This window comes from Lineus longissimus, chromosome 15 (assembly GCF_910592395.1).
Source record: "Lineus longissimus chromosome 15, tnLinLong1.2, whole genome shotgun sequence".
Classification (NCBI taxonomy): domain Eukaryota; kingdom Metazoa; phylum Nemertea; class Pilidiophora; order Heteronemertea; family Lineidae; genus Lineus; species Lineus longissimus.
In genome coordinates, this window is record NC_088322.1 from 6,331,438 (window position 1) to 6,348,977 (window position 17,540).

The 17,540-nt window shown below is 40.4% G+C and overlaps 1 long non-coding RNA gene across 1 annotated transcript; it reads left to right on the plus strand.

Annotated features, from left to right (window-relative positions):
* Window positions 1-9,083: 9,083 nt before the first annotated feature.
* LOC135499574 (uncharacterized) lies at window positions 9,084-10,764 on the plus strand. The gene is made up of 3 exons (XR_010449306.1): window positions 9,084-9,174; window positions 9,678-9,791; window positions 10,691-10,764. It is a non-coding gene; the product is annotated as an uncharacterized LOC135499574 (long non-coding RNA).
* Window positions 10,765-17,540: the final 6,776 nt, after the last annotated feature.

The following is a 17,540-nucleotide window of genomic DNA, read 5'->3' on the forward strand; positions in this document are numbered from 1 at the left end:
TATTCGTTTCATTTGTTTTTGTCTTGTTCGGGAGTAAAGTTAGAGAGTTCATTAGCGTCAGGTAAATAAGAAATTTTGTTTCCTTCAACATGAATACGTGGTGCTAGTTTACTCAGTTTTTTAGTATCATATTTCCATTTTGTTCCTTTCAATTTTTCGAGTTTATCCTCAACAGATATGTATTGTAATTCTAATTTCGCCAGTTCAGGTATTTGCCTATTAATTGAAATATTAGTCGGCAATCTGAATCTGAATCAAACTGAATTCCTAGAAATTCCAAGTACGTCGTCTCTTACCTTCGACAAGAATTCGAAATATAAAAGACGTTCATATATCTTTCGAAAAAACATGCGGTGCGCTGCGCCTCTTTTTGCAATGGGAGTGTGGCAAAGATTGAAGATGACTGCCTACAGTGGTTGATCTCAGTTGGACTAGGTGGAAAATCCGTAAACTAATTGAGGCAACGTGCACAGTGAGGCTCTATCATAAAATCGACAATATATATTTGGTATTCTTTTGCCAAAGTAATGATGCACTCGGGCCTACCTGTGCAATCAATGCCATAATGATAGATGCCAGCACATCTACCCGCGAAGCTGTTAACAACAAAGATAACAGGCAGCGACAAAATAATGTCTAAATTGAACAAATGTTCAGAGGATGGTGGATTGCTACCCACTTGAGCAGACAACACACTATCCTCTAGAATTAGAGCACCTTTTCATCTTCTTCATTTTCATTGTATTTTCAGCAGAATGACTACCAGCGACCCACTACGAATTCCACCTTTGGAACAGGCAGAAATTGTGAAATTGTGTCATCATTCAAAGTACAATGTACTTTCAAGCCAAAGTCGACAGGGGCGTGGGCTGTAAGTATACGTTTCGATCTTTTAGTTGGCGCCGTTGGCTAACTGCCATCCCAAGAATAGCATTCATCACACTGATACAATGGGCACTGGAAAACCCTAATGTTGATTTTTCCCGGGCTTTTTTCCAACCCTATTGGGAAGCAGCCAATTATTTGGCAAGTGACACCATGCAAGCCATGTTGTTAACGGGATTTTCACAAGGAAACATCGGCACAGCCGCTCAATTCGAACTCTTGGAAAGTTCCCTTGACAAAACAAAATTACGAAAGTATTAGTCTGTTCATCACAAATAAAATGTGCAGACTGACCGTCTGTTTTCTGTCGGTAAGATTGACCAATCTCCTCGGTTTTGACAACCAGTTTCAACAGACCATTCTGGAATATTTGGAAGATGTCTCCTTAGTCCGGCCAACAGTAGCCTCAGATCTCATAAGGCCTCCTGAGCCAACAGCATTGTGCACGTCAACAAAACTAAATAGGAAATTCAGGCAGTCATTACGGATACTGAAATATGTTCCAGACAAATACCTTGACGGTAAACGGTGTCCTAGTTGTGGGGATGCTTTTCCTCCGAACATAACGATCTTAAATGTTGTTTTACCCCAATTCATTACCTCTGTCTAGAAGCCTCCGTTAAAATGGGTATGGCACCTGCCTGGTATGCGGAACGTTGCTCCTGGATGAACAGACGGACCCAAAAACACATATAATTGAAACCGCTGGGGAAAGTATGGAGGTGTCAACTCCGGCTAAGATCTAAACGTTTGCCTCCCCCGTTATACCTCGACTCGGGCTTGAAGGTCATTAGCAGCAACAAGGTACGGTTCTCTAAAATTATTTACCATGTCTCCCTATTCTTTTACTTGTAGACATGAAGCGATGGCAGGATAGGAAAGATAGGGTATACATTCTGGCACACAGCAGTCTGAACCTCCGCCAAAACTCATGCCAAAAATGCCAGACATGGATGGAGGCTATTGTGTCCATAAATAATTGGAAGCGGGTGGATACCTGGGCACCTCTCGCCATCACTCACCTTATCCTTTATTTCCTGGACCACCCGCATGTCAACCGTACCCTATATTCCCTTATAGGTGACCTTTGGTTGCCGGCCCTCACCCTGCAAGGTAGTTTACTACAGTGCCAACTGTTGGCGCTCCATCTACAAGGGGAACTTCAGGCGTTTACGGAACCTTACACCTTTTGGCGTACCCTTTTAAAGCCCCGCCACAAAAACTTTGTCGAAAACAAGCTTATCCTCAAGAACGCTGCGCGCTTCCTGATTAAGTTGCAACAGATCTTTCCTCCCGGGGCGGCTGTTGTACACTATGTGCAAGCATTCATACTGAAGCGAGGGTGTGTCACAGAATCAACCATCAATAATTTTATGGCTACTGTGTGGCATAGATCACCTCCAACCACCACACGGCGCGACAACTAGCCCTTTGGAATGGACGTCGAACTTTGGAGCACTGGTATAAAGCATAAAAAATGTGGAATTTGCTATTCTCAATTCCGGTGGGGAATTGCAGTGACTGGCCCGAACTTTGATGTGATGTTTGCTCCTTGTTGCAACACCCCCTACCACCTGCACTGCGTCGGTCGATACACTGATGATTACCATTATCTGTTTCGGAAGTTGATGAAGAGAAATATATGTAAAGATCAGGAAAACAAAAACCATGATTTGAAATTTATTTTTTGACTTTGATAAGAATGATCGTAGCTCCTACTTATGTAAATATCATTATATCAGAAGAGCCTTAAAACTTAAGACGAAAAAAGAAAAAAAACTTCAAAGAAGCTTTCTTTTACCGTCTTAACTCTCTCAACAGCGGCCATTACTCCAGAAAAACGTTTTCGTATCGAGTGTGTAATAAACACAGTACATGCGCTTAAACCATAACATGAATTGCTATTAAAACACTATCATGTTGACAAGTACCCTGAGCGATTGATGAAAAACATATTTTAAAGCCAAATGAATAGACGAAAATTGGTTAAAATCTCAAGTGAAGGTAATGGAAAATGCATTAGATAAGCCAATTTCACTGCCTTACATTGGGTTGTCATAGCCAAGGCAAGTCTTCAGATGACCAGGGCCTACTTCCCCCACTTTACTGCTGGCTTTATCTGAAGAGGGTCATTATTCATCAGTAACTTACAGTCAGAGGAGTGAAAGGAAGGTATCATGTGTGGAGAAGGAGAAGGCTTTCAGACGAGGACATTTCCGGCTGCGTCATTAGAAGCCGCTTTTTCATCAGTGCACCCATTGGGAAGAGGGTCATTAAAATCGCAAGGTGGTGAGATCACCAAAGACGACAACACACGGATTTGACCATAACAATCAACATAACTCACAAGCTCGCACCAAGGTGGAAGCTCTATGAAATGTACAACACTACGCGTGATCGAATTCTACCACCTGCCTGTACCCGAGTTCCTTTGTTGATGTGCCCTGATGTCCAGGGCATCCATAGTAATGATTCCATACCAAGTGCTGTACATTTCATAGAGATGCCACCTGAGGGCGAGCTTGAGGGTAATGTTGATTCTACCAAAGGGATATTGTGTGTCAGCGGAGTCAATGGAAGAGAACCCGTTTGGAGAAGGAGGCAACTTTCTGTTCCGAGCCTTCCAGCTGTGTAGGAACTTCATGCACAGGTAATGCAATAGCCATCACCATCATTATGGCAGGTTTATTGCGATATGACAATATGCTCTCTGTTCTCCTAATTACCAATTTAAAGTAACATTGCCGTACTTTGCTTGCCTCGTATGGTACTGTGTCCGCGTTATCCTTCTTTGCCGAACCGATCACCATGAAAGACTAGGACTCGATGGTGAACGATCCCAGATGGTGTGAGTTGCGTTCGTCGCTGTCCTCCTAGCATCATGGACCACCGGCTGTCGTCTCTTACCACCATGGACACCTCGGCAGTCGTCTTGTAGCATGGATCAAGGAGAGCTATGTGGCCAAAGCTAAAATGATAAAAATCGAAAAAGGTTTCAAAATATGAGAAGACCAATCTTTATTCTCAACATTATCGTTATCAGTGACCAAGGCCCCTGCCAAAACTAACTCCTCCTGCAACAGAACCGAGATTTTATTCATATGACGGGAGGGTCAGGGTGGATGCGATGGCTAAATTTTTTCCATCCTTCTTAACCATTCCAAACTTGCAACACACCAAGTCGGCAGCATAGACCCCTAAACACAAAGTTTGTTTTGGCTTTCTACGTCACCTGGTCTTTTGATCGGCCCATTGTTCAGGCCTATTTGCAGAACAACTTGTGCGTTTGCTGACAAAAAAACCCCCTTAGAATGGCATGTGTGAAGTTGTCTATATTCGGTCTGAAGACAAAGTCACAACCAGAAAGACAAGTCGGTGGCATTTTTGGTTCGGGGACCAGCTCCTTTCATTTCACGGCAAGGGTTACAGAGGATGCAACAGCCAACTGTTGTCCCATTCAAGTCGGGAGCAACTTCTGTCTGAGGACAAAGTCACAATCAGAAAGACAAGTCGGCAGCACAATCGGTTTGAGGGCAAAGTCATTCTTATCATTCATGTCAGAGTAGGGAAGGTCATGATTGATGCAACAGCCAACAGTTTCGACCATACCCTTGTTTACCCATGAAGACTCGTCTTCAGGTAGGATGTAATAACATGTACATTGCATGGCATGGTTGAATTTCACTTCCTACATGGACACAAGGCCTATAAATGTATCCAGGCCTTGCGAGATAAATTAAGTTAAGTTAGATTGAATGTTTACCTTGAGACAAGAATTTGTTTATCAACAAGGGTATGGCCGAAATTGGAAGATTGCCAGAAACCAAGTTGGCCCCATCTTCAGTCTGAAAACAAATTCACAACCAGAAGAATGATCAGCCTCACGGCCTCGTACGAGGGTTCGACTTCCCCCAAGGTAGATACAGAGCTAAAACATGCCAGTGCGAAGTGCGTCAATTACCTTGTGGCCCCACAAAGCAGTGAGACTGACATTTTGTTTCCGTGCCACCTTTTGCACAACATCTCCAAAGTTCTAGAGGAGTGCAGCATGTTGCAAATACGTTCGGTACACAAACTATCATTGAGTTCGACCATTGAGGGGAAGGAAAATATTGACGAAGTTCTGGACAACAGGTGTAGTCCATGAAAACAAAATGGCCTCCATCTTCATGGCGGGAAGTACAATAGTTTGGAGGACATTTTGCCATAAATTGGTCAGGGGAAATCAAGATTGATACTCAAGTAACAATGCAAACGGCTTTCCTCTGAAAAACAACTAGCCCCTGCAATTCCCAAGGTTTCCCTCTGAAATTTATGACGTCACCCTGGCCAATCTTGTGGGAGTATATAAGGGCTGTTCATCTGCCCTTGATGAGAGATAAGCTTTGGAACATCCACGTCTTAGCTTAGTGAAGCCTTGGATTGTACGATTGAAAGACACTGCCAATAGGCCTAAAACTAAGTCACAAGTGAAATTATATATAGAGTTGTTGCCTCATGTACGGTTCGGCCAATACATCTGATAGTGGGAATAGCCGGAGTGCTCTACCATAATCCCTATATCATGGATATCGAGCTAGTTGTCACATCTTTCTCGGACCCCCATTGAAATCTGCTTAGACCTCGCATCTTTTCAGAAATTGGCTGAAGTCAGAGGATAAGGTTCCACAGATCTTCTCAGGCTTGGCTGCAGAGCCGGATATGTTTGTTGTCCTACCAAATTTTTGGGGATCTTGGACATTTTTGCTGAATTCACGGGATCTAGGACGTACATTTTGGCAACATTTTGGGCTGTCGACGCCCGCATCCAAATGACGTCCCTCGCGGGAAAGAAACGGTGGGCAGCACGAGGAAGCGATGGATCCATCATTATTCTGTCCTCCACATGTAACTCTACCTTGAAGCTTGGAGTCCGCGTAAACTTATACTGAGGTGTCATTATGCATGGAGCTGCCCCATATACCAACAATACAATACATTGTACTATGTTAAGACTTCCCACTACACCCGGAAGCAGTGCACCAGCCTCGTTCCTCACCATAAGGATACCAATTAATTAGGCTGACGCGATGGGCTGCCCAGGGAGTCTATTTCCCTCAAGCCGGAGAAGGATGAAAAATACTGTCGAGTCCCTCAGGAGCTGTTCCGCATCCCTAGCATTCTGGGGAAAATCAAGGAGTGGCAGTAACCGATTTTCTCACGATGCATTCCGAGTATCGGTACATGAACTTATTACTGAGGAGGAATTGCCACTTACAGGTGGCAGCACTTTTAGGGAAAAGTGAAAAGCTTTCCTCTGAGGCTACAACAAGCACAGGAGCCGCTCCATATTTTCTGGTCCCACAGGAGCTGTTCGGTGTTCCGTGTCACTACTATCAGAACTTCTTCTTGTTGTTTTGTTGCTTTTTGTTCTAATTTACTGAGAGGAGTTGAGGGTTTTTTGGGTGGTGTAATGTCTGTTTGGGACCCGCCATCCAACAGGCGCTTTAAATAACCCATCATTTGGTGATGATGCGCTCTGCGTTCATTTAAAATAGCTATTTGCCGATTGTCCCAATCTAAATTTAATAAATTTTTAAAATCTAAACAATGAGTGAAAGAAACCAAAAGGTTAATTGTCCTACTTGTGATAAATACGTTTCATACAGCAATATGACAGCTCACAGGAAGACTAAGGGGCATTTAGATAAGTTAGTGGTACAAGTACAACCTTCTATTTTACCACTAATACCTAAAGGTGTAGATAAGAAGTTTGCCTTTGAGACCGAGGAGCTTGATGGCATAAAGAAAGTGGAAGGAGTTGAAGTAGTAAAGGAGTTTGGTAAGCCTGTGGTTACTATTAGAGTTGATATTGACAGAGAAGCTAAACAGGTGTATGAATACAGAGAGAAGTTAGAGGAGGTCCTTTTTCAACTCAATGATTACCACCACAAAATAAGCATATCAGTGTTCGCCCAGTTCAATCGGCCTTCGGTCGCAGATCAGAGCTTGAATCGGCCTTCGGCCGCAGAGCAGAGCTTGAATCGGTAAGGTGACAATGTCACACACTCAATTTAGTCTCCAATGGAAAGCATTATTTCAAGTAATCAGGCAATCTATGCAGTATCCAACCAGCTTAACTACATCAGTACACAGATTGAGGAGAGGTACTTTCAAGGGTCTGGCCTGTCTCTTAACATAATAGAGTTCTCTGACATGACAATATGTTCTTACAAGAGGTGTAAAGGTGGTCATTACATTCGATTACCATTTAACACTAAAGCTGTCATCAATGTAATGTCACAGGAACAGGGAAATGACCAGAAGTGTTTGCTCTGGAATCTACTGGCTGCTAAATACCACAAAGTCACATCATGTGAGGGGCAAACAAGTTTTAATGCAACAGAAATTAACCCCTACAAGATGTATGAAAATGAGATTAAGATCGAGCCTAGCTCTCAGTACGGAGTACGAATCGACTCATTTCCTGTATGTGTTCAAAAGGATGTTCGAGAGTGACAGTAATCTTAAGATCAATGCGTTCAAGTTACAGAATAGAGCCGCTAAAAACATACGTGAGGCAAAACTAGAACCTCTCTACCTATCCGGGAATGGTAAGAACAATGATGATGATGATGTCATTGATATCCTTTATTTTAAGGGTCATTTCATGTACATAACTGACATCAATATGTTCTTCAGGACTGGCACTCATACTGTGTATCTCTGTAGGAGGTGTATGAATTACTTTTATCGTAAGTCTACATTTGAGAATTATAAGAAGAAATGTAATGAACATGAATATTGTAAGATTAGTTTACCAACACCGAATAGTAAATGGTCTCAACTTAAGTTTGAAAAACATTTTAAATAAAGAATAGTGTTCTTTTTGTTATCTCTGCAGATTTTGAGTCAATAAACAGACCTGTAGTATCAAGTAGAGAGTACTAGTAAGAAACTTTTTAAACAGAACTCATCAGCAGTTGGAGTTTATGTTAACTCTGATTATCAATATCTTTACAATAATCAGTATTTAAGTCATAGAGGTCCTGATCTTGTAGACATGTTCTGTAACTGGTAAATAAGAATGGAAGAAATATTCTCTAATCTATTAAACTGTAACTACCCTTTAATAATGTATGATGAAGACTGGGATAGATATCACTCAGAAACACACTGTTACTACTTCAATGAGTTGCTAGGGTATTTTATTGAATATTGATTTGTATGGTATTTGTATTGGTTTAACAAATGTGTATGTACCCTTAACTTGATTTTGTTATTCTTCCTAGCTTCACTTCTGTTGTGAAACGAACAAGGTATTCCAGCAAACTTCTTGAGGCCTTCTTTTACTCTGTCTGATATTGTTGGTTCTAGTTTAGGTTCTAGTTCTGGTTTAGGTTCTAGTTTAGGTTTATCTTCAGGTTTATCTTCAGGTTTAGCTTCTGTTGTTTTACTATCAGGGCTTGGGTTAACTACTTTACTCAGAGAATTACTGATAGCTAGACCTAGAGTTGTGAAGATCATAACTACAGCTGTTACTATGGCACCATTGGTTACTCCAAACGTCTTCTATCTATTAAAGGAATCCTTGAATCTGATTAAATTAATACATCTTTTATTAAACGTTTCATTCTTTCCATTTGTCCCTCTCTTTCATTTTCTATCCTAATTACTTTTTCCTTTTCTTCTTTTAATTTCTCTTCTACTACTTTCATTCTATTTCTTAACACTTCTTTTTCTTCTTCTTTTTCTGCATCATATCCTTCTAGTTTTCTTTTTCTAGTTCTTTTATTTGTCTTTGTTTTTCATTTTTCTGTGTTTGTAGTTCCATTATCTGCCTGTCTTTTTCTGCTTTTATTCCAGCAATATTTTGACCTTGATTTTCTATCCAGTTAATTTCTCTAATATCTTGATCACTAAAACCGAATGCCCTAAGTTCTTCTTCCTTTGCATCTAACAACTTTTCTGCGGTTTTATCTGTTTGAGTAATTTGATTAACCTGTTCTAATCGAGCTCTAACCTCAGGTTCTTGTACTAACTGAGGTTGTCTTACAGGTGCTGGTCCTTCAATAGGCAATGTTGTTTCACATGGAACATATGGTATTGAACTTGATTCAATCATTCCTTTAATAAACTTAAAAAAATTACTACCCATATGTTTTTTTTAATGTACTTTCAGAATAGAACTTTCCATCACTATAGGTTAAAGGAATTGCAAATTGATGACCTTTACTGGAAGGTGTTATTATTCGTTTCATTTGTTTTTGTCTTGTTCGGGAGTAAAGTTAGAGAGTTCATTAGCGTCAGGTAAATAATAAATTTTGTTTCCTTCAACATAAATACGTGGTGCTAGTTTACTCAGTTTATTAGTATCATATTCCATTTTGTTCCTTTCAATGCTGTTTCGAGTTTATCCTCAACAGATTGTAATTCTAATTTCGCCAGCTCAGGTAGAGTACTTCTTACTCTTTCTGGTGTGTTAATAAATGAACTTTCAGTAGTTAAATTACTTTCAACACCTAGATTAGTATTGTAGGCTCTATCATAAAATCGACAATAGATATTTGGTATTCTTTTGCCAAAGTAATGATGCACTCGGGCCTACCTGTGCAAACAGCGCCATAATGATAGATGCCAGCACATCTACCCTTGAAGCTGTCAACAACAAAGATAATAGGCAGCGACAAAATTATGTCTAAAATGAACACTTGTTCAGAGGATGGTGGATTGCTACCCACTAGAGCAGACAAGGCACTATCCTCTAGAATCAGAGCACCTTTTCATCTTCTTCATTTTCATTGTATTTTCAGCAAAATGACCACCAGCGACCCACTACGAATTCCACCTTTGGAACAGGGCAGAAATGGTGAAATTGTGTCATCATTCAGAGTACTTTCAAGCCAAAGTCAACAGGGGCGTGGGCTGTAAGTATACGTTTCGATCTTTTAGTTGGCGCCGTTGGCTAACTGCCATCCCAAGAATAGCATTCATCACACTGATACAATGGGCACTGGAAAACCCTAATGTTGATTTTTCCCAGGCTTTTTTCCAACCCTATTGGGAAGCAGCCAATTATTTGGCAAGCGACACCATGCAAGCCATGTTGTTAACGGGATTTTCACAAGGAAACATATCGGCACAGCCGCTCAATTCGAACTCTAGGAGAGTTCCCTTGACTAAACAAAATTACGAAAGTATTAGTCTGTTCATCACAAATAAAATGTGCAGACTGACCGTCTCTTTTCTGTCGGTAAGATTGACCAATCTCCTCGGTTTTGACAACCAGTTTCAACAGACCATTCTGGAATATTTGGAAGATGTCTCCTTAGTCCGGCCAACAGTAGCCTTAGATCACATAAGGCCTCCTGAGCCAACAGCATTGTGCACGTCAACAAAACTAAATCGGAAATTCAGGCAGTCATTACGGATACTGAAATATGTCCCAGACAAATACCTTGACGGTAAACGTTGTCCTAGTTGTGGGGATGCTTTTCCTCCGAACATAACGATCTTAAATAGATATCGTCTTCTACAATTCACTAAGAGTTGTTTTACCCCAACTCATTACCTCTGTCTAGAAGCCTCCGTTAAAATGGGTATGGCACCTGCCTGGTATGCGGAACGTTGCTCCTGAATGAACAGACGGACCCAAAAACACATATTATTGAAACCGCTGGGGAAAGTATGGAGGTGTCAACTCCGGCTAAGATCTAAACGTTTGCCTCCCCCGTTATACCTCGACTCGGGCTTGAAGGTCATTAGCAGCAACAAGGTACGGTTCTCTAAAATTATTTACCATGTCTCCCTATTCTTTTACTTGTAGACATGAAGCGACGGCAGGATAGGAAAGATAGGGTATACATTCTGGCACACAGCAGTCTGAACCTCCGCCAAAACTCATGCCAAAAATGCCAGACATGGATGGAGGTTATTGTGTCCATAAATAATTGGAAGCGGGTGGATACCTGGGCACCTCTCGCCATCACTCACCTTATCCTTTATTTCCTGGACCACCCGCATGTCAACCGTACCCTATATTCCCTAGGTGACCTTTGGTTGCCGGCCCTCACCCTGCAAGGTAGTTTACTACAGTGCCAACGGTTGGCGCTCCATCTACAAGGGGAACTTCAGGCGTTTACGGAACCTTACACCTTTTGGCGTACCCTTTTAAAGCCCCGCCACAAAAACTTTGTCGAAAACAAGCTTACCCTCAAGAACGCTGCGCGCTTCCTGATTAAGTTGCAACAGATCTTTCCTCCGGGTGCGGTTGTTGTACACTATGTGCAAGCATTCATACTGAAGCAAGGGTGTGTCACAGAATCAACCATTAATAATTTTATGGCTACTGTGTGGCATAGATCACCTTCAACCACCACACGGCGCGACAACTAGCCCTAATAATTCGGAATGGACTTCGAACTTTGGAGCACTGGTATAAAGCATAAAAAATGTGGAATTTGCTATTCTCAATTCGGGTGGGGAATTGCAGTGACTGGCCCGAATTTTGATGTGATGTTTGCTCCTTGTTGCAACACCCCCTACCACCTGCACTGCGTCGGTCGATACACTGATGATTACCATTATCTGTTTCGAAAGTTGACGAAGAGAAATATATGTAAAGATTTGGAAAACAAAAACCATGATTTGATTTATGTTTTGACTTTGATAAGAATGATCGTAGCTCCTACTTATGCAAATATCATTATATCAGAATAGTCTTAAAACTTAAGACGATAAAAGAAAAAAAAACTTCAAAGAAGCTTTCTTTTACCGTCTTAACTCTCTCAACAGCGGCCATTACTCCAGAAAAACGTTTTCGTATCGAGTGTGTAATAAACACAGTGCATGCGCTTAAACCATAACATGAATTGCTATTAAAACACTATCATGTTAACAAGTACCCTGAGCGATTGATGAAAAACATATTTTAAAGCCAAATGAATAGACGAAAATTGGTTAAAATCTCAAGTGAAGGTAATGGAAAATGCATTAGAGAAGCCAAATTCAATGCCTTACATTTGCTTGTCATAGCCAAGGCAAGTCTTCAGATGACTAGGGCCTACTTCCCCCACTTTACTGCTGGCTTTATCTAAAGAGGGTCATTATTCATCAGTAACTTACATTCGGAGGAGTAAAAAGAAGGTATCATGTGTGGAGAAGGAGAAGGCTTTCTGATGAGGACATTTCCGGCTGCGTCATTAGAAGCCGCTTTTTCATCAGTGCACCCATTGGGTCATTAAAATCGCAAGGTGGTGAGATCACCAAAGACGACAACACACGGATTTGACCATAACAATCAACATAACTCACAAGCTCGCACCAAGGTGGAAGCTCTATGAAATGTACAACACTACGCGTGATCGAATTCTACCACCTGCCTGTACCCGAGTTCCTTTGTTGATGTGCCCTGATGTCCAGGGCATCCGTAGTAATGATTCCATACCAAGCGCTGTACTTTTCATAGAGATGCCACCTGAGGGCGAGCTTGAGGGTAATGTTGATTCTACCAAAGGGATATTGTGTGTCAGCGGAGTCAATGGAAGAGAACCCGTTTGGAGAAGGAGGCGACTTTCTGTTCCGAGCCTTCCAGCTGTGTAGGAACTTCATGCACAGGTAATGCAATAGCCATCACCATCATTATGGCGGGTTTATTGCGATATGAAAATATGCTCTCTGTTCTCCTAATTACCAATTTAAAGTAACATTGCCGTACTTTGCTTGCCTCGTATGGTACTGTGTCCGCGTTATCCTTCTTTGCCGAACCGATCACCATGAAAGACTAGGACTCGATGGTGAACGATCCCGGATGGAGTGAGTTGCGTTCGTCGCTGTCCTCCTATAGCATCATGGACCACCGGCTGTCGTCTCTTACCACCATGGACACCTCGGCAGTCGTCTTGTAGCATGGATCAAGGAGAGCTATGTGGCCAAAGCTAAAATGATAAAAATCGAAAAAGGTTTCAAAATATGAGAAGACCAATCTTTATTCTCAACATTATCGTTATCAGTGACCAAGGCCCCTGCCAAAACTAACTCCTCCTGCAACAGAACAGAGATTTTATTCATATGACGGGAGGGTCAGGGTGGATGCGATGGCTAAATTGCTTCCATCCTTCTTAACCATTCCAAACTTGCAACACACCAAGTCGGCAGCATAGACCCCTATACACAAAGTTTGTTTTGGCTTTCTACGTCACCTGGTCTTTTGATCGGCCCATTGTTCAGGCCTATTTGCAGAACAACTTGTGCGTTTGCTGACAAAAAAAACCCCTTAGAATGGCATGTGTGAAGTTGTCTATATTCGGTCTGAAGAAAAAGTCACAACCAGAAAGACAAGTCGGTGGCATTTTTGGTTCGGGGACAAGCTACTTTCATTTCACGGCAAGGGTTACGGAGGATGCAACAGCCAACTGTCGTCCCATTCAAGTCGGGAGCAACTTCTGTCTGAGGACAAAGTCACAACCAGAAAGACAAGTCGGCAGCACAATCGGTTTGAGGGCAAAGTCACTCTTATCATTCATGTCAGAGTAGGGAAGGTCATGATTGATGCAACAGCCAATAGTTTCGACCATACCCTTGTTTACCCATGAAGACTCGTCTTCAGGTAGGATGTAATAACATGTATATTGCATGGCATGGTTGAATTTCAATTCCTACATGGACTCAAGGCCTATAAAAGTATCCAGGCCTCGCAAGATAAATTGAGTTAAGTTAGATTGAATGTTTACCTTGAGACAAGAATTTGTTATCAACAAGGATATGGCCGAAATTGGAAGATTGCCAGAAACCAAGTTGGCCCCATCTTCAGTCTGAAAACAAATTCACAACCAGACGAATGATGAGCCTCACGGCCTCGTACGAGGGTTCGACTTCCTCCCAAGGTAGATACAGAGCTAAAACATGCCAGTGCGAAGTGCGTCAATTACCTTGTGGCCCCGCGAGGCAGTGAGACTGACATTTTGTTTCCGTGCCACCTTTTGCACAAAATCGCCAAAGTTCTAGAGGAGTGCAGCATGTTGCAAATACGTTCGGTACACAAACTATCATTGAGTTCGACCATTGAGGGGAGGGAAAATACTGACGAAGTTCTGGACAACAGGTGTAGTCCAAGAAAACAAAATGGCCTCCATCTTCACGGCGGGAAGTATAATAGTTTGGAGGACATTTTGCCATAAATTGGTCAGGGGAAATCAAGATTGATACTCAAGGAGCAATGCAAACGGCTTTCCACTGAAAAACAACTAGCCCCTGAAATTCCCAAGGTTTCCCTCTGAAATTTATGACGTCACCCTGGCTAATCTTGCGGGAGTATATAATGGCTGTAACTCTGATTATCAATATCTTTACAATAATCAGTATTTAAGTCAAAGAGGTTCTGATGTTGCAGACGTGTTATGTAATTGGCTTATCAAAATGGAAGAACAATTCTCTAATTTATTGAACTGTAACTATCCTTTAATAATGTATGATGAAGAGTGGAATCGATACCACAAAGAAACACACTGTTACTACTGCAATCAGTTGCTAGGGTATGATAAAGTCAAGGATCATGATCACTACAGTGGTAGATATCGAGGTGCTGCTCACAACTCATGCAATCTGAATGAAAGGAAAGCCATGTTCGTTCCAGTGTTTTTTCACAATCTAAGTAATTATGATTCTCACCTATTCATTAAAGATTTAATGACTAAACTACCCCAACATAAGAAACTTAAATTACTTGCCAAAACAGCAGAACAATACATTTCATTTCAGTTCGGGTGTTTTGGGTTCTTAGACTCATACAGATTCCTAAAGTTCAGTTTAGATTAAATAACAAAATCAATGGTAGACGATAACTTCAAAATTGCAAGACAGATGTTTCCTGATACTACAGACTTCAAACTATTGAGAAAGAATGGATCAGTTCCTTATTCCTTTTACACGTCACATGAAAGCTACAATGTAACCTTCCTAGATAAGTAAATGTTCTATGATGAATTAAAGAATGAAATGGCACCTGATTCAGCCTATGATGAAGCTAAAGCCATGTGGGATAATTTTAACCTAAGAAATCATGGAGAGTTCATTGACCTTTACCTAAAAGCTGATGTGTTACTTTTAGCTGATTTATTTGAAAAGTTCAGGGAAGTAAATTTAAACTACTTTCAGATAGATCCATGTCACTGTTTAATACACGGCTCCAGGTCTTACATGGCAAGCTGGTTTGAAAAACACTGGAATAAACCTAGAACTTCTTACAGATAGCAACATTTTACTTACTTTTGAAAAGGCAACAAGAGGTGGAATTTCGGGTGTGATGGGGACAAGACATTTTAAGGCCGATGATAACCACAGACTACTGTACATTGATGCTAATAACCTTTACGGTTGGGCTATGATGGAACATCAACCTTATGGTAGTTTTAATATGACAGATATTGGTTCAACAGATGAGGATAACCTCCATCTAAGATGGATTATGTCGATACCTAAGGAGAGTGATGTAGGTTATTTCTCTGAGGTAGACTTGGGTTATCCTTGTAACATAAAGTTCAAGTCAAGGAACTTTCCATTCTGTCCCGAGTCTCTCTTTATTAGGAACTTTCCATTCTGTCCCGAGTCTCTCTTTATTTGGAACTTTCCATTCTGTCCCGAGTCTCTCTTTATTAGGAACTTTCCATTCTGTCCCGAGTCTCTCTTTATTAGGAACTTTCCATTCTGTCCTGAGTCTCTCTTTATTAGGAACTTTCCATTCTGTCCCGAGTCTCTCTTTATTAGGAACTTTCCATTCTGTCCCGAGTCTCTCTTTATTAGGAACTTTCCATTCTGTCCCGAATCTCTCTTTATTAGGAACTTTCCATTCTGTCCCGAGTCTCTCTTTATTAGGAACTTTCCATTCTGTCCCGAGTCTCACTTTATTGAAGATGATGAACTCAGCCCTTACCAGAAAGAGTTACTGGGTGATGAGAAAAGATCAAATGTAGTGAAACTGATACTGACACAAAAGGATAAGACCAACTACATAGTGCATTACAGGATGCTACATTTTTACCTCAAGCACGGAATGGTAATTAAGAAGGTTCATTCAATGATAAGTTTTGACTTTAACACTAAAAGGAGGATGGATTCTAAGACTGATTTCGAGAAAGACTATTTCAAGTTAATAAATAATGTTTTTTACGGTAAGACCTGTGAGAACACAAGGGACAGGATGGAAATTGAATTGGTAACAGAATGTGAAGAGCCAGGAGTTAATGGCCAATCCCAGGTTTTCCTCAGTATGCATATTTGACGAACATAATGCTGCTATTAGCATGAGGAAAACGTCTACTATGAGGTGCTACAGCCATATTCTGGTGAGAAGAACCTGGAACTACTGTATCTTGATACAGATTCCTTTGTACTGAAAATTAATACTGTTGATTTAATTGAAGACCTCAAAGGGTTAAAGGACCACTTTGACTTCAGTAATTTACCCAAAAGATCATCCTCTCTATGACACTAACAAGAAGAAGGTGCCAGGTGATTTTAAGGATGAGCTAGGAGGAGAAGAGATGACTGAATTTATTGCACTTAGAAGTAAGATGTATGCTTACAGGACCAAGACTATGACTTCGTCAAGCGAAGCTCGCAGACTCGACCAAAGAAACAGAATCTCATTCTTATTCAGATACTAAGAAATTAAAGGGTATTGGAAAGAATGCAGTGAAGAGAGATATTGCATTCAATGATTATGTTGACTGTCTAGAGAATAGTAAGTCATTTAATCATAAGATGAGACACTTGATATCAGACAAACACCAGATTTATCTAGAAGAGGTAAATAAGAAAAGTCTTAGTCCTTTTGATGACAAGAGATTCATACTAGAGGATGGGATATCTACGTTACCTTTTGGTATGTAGATTAGAGTTAAGTATTTTAAATACCTTAAATACAGGTAAATACAATGGATTTCATACTACGTGAATGGAATTGTTATGAAGCATCATTTGAGTACTACTTACCAAAAGAAATAAATATAAGATCTGTTACTTTAAAGTCGATAATATTTACAACTCTTGGTGGACATTGGATTTTATACCAGGGCATGAGAAATTCTTCAATAAACATTTTAGTTTAAGAGAATTTTGGCAAAACTTAATTCATATTAATAAAATTAAACATTTTAAAATAAACTGTGATAATAACAATTACATAATAATTGAACTTACAGAGAATAAAGAAATTTCATTTAAAGAAACCTTTCCTTTAAATAATGATATTATTATTAAATTGTTTGAATTTAAACAATCAAAATTCACAATTAAAGGGAAGTACTACTCAACCAGACCTCTTCCTTTTTACACTTCTTATCTTTTATTAAGATCAAATCTAGTTAATACTAGTAATACACTCTTCAGGAATAGACCTTCGGATGTTTTCTGTATCATACCTGTAGAGGATGGTGATCAGATTAAGCTTAAAAGGTACGAACTTAACTGTACTAAAGAAGTTAACAAATGTACTAATCATATCAAATTTGAAATAACTACTGAAATGAACAGAGGAAGAAAAACTGTTCTTGAATTCTTAATAGAGTTAAATGCTTGTATTCATGAAAGTGATGATGAGGTAATAGGTCATAACTGATGAGGAAATCATTCCATTAAAGGAATAGAAGTGTTACTTTTTAAGACAGAAGGTTTAACAA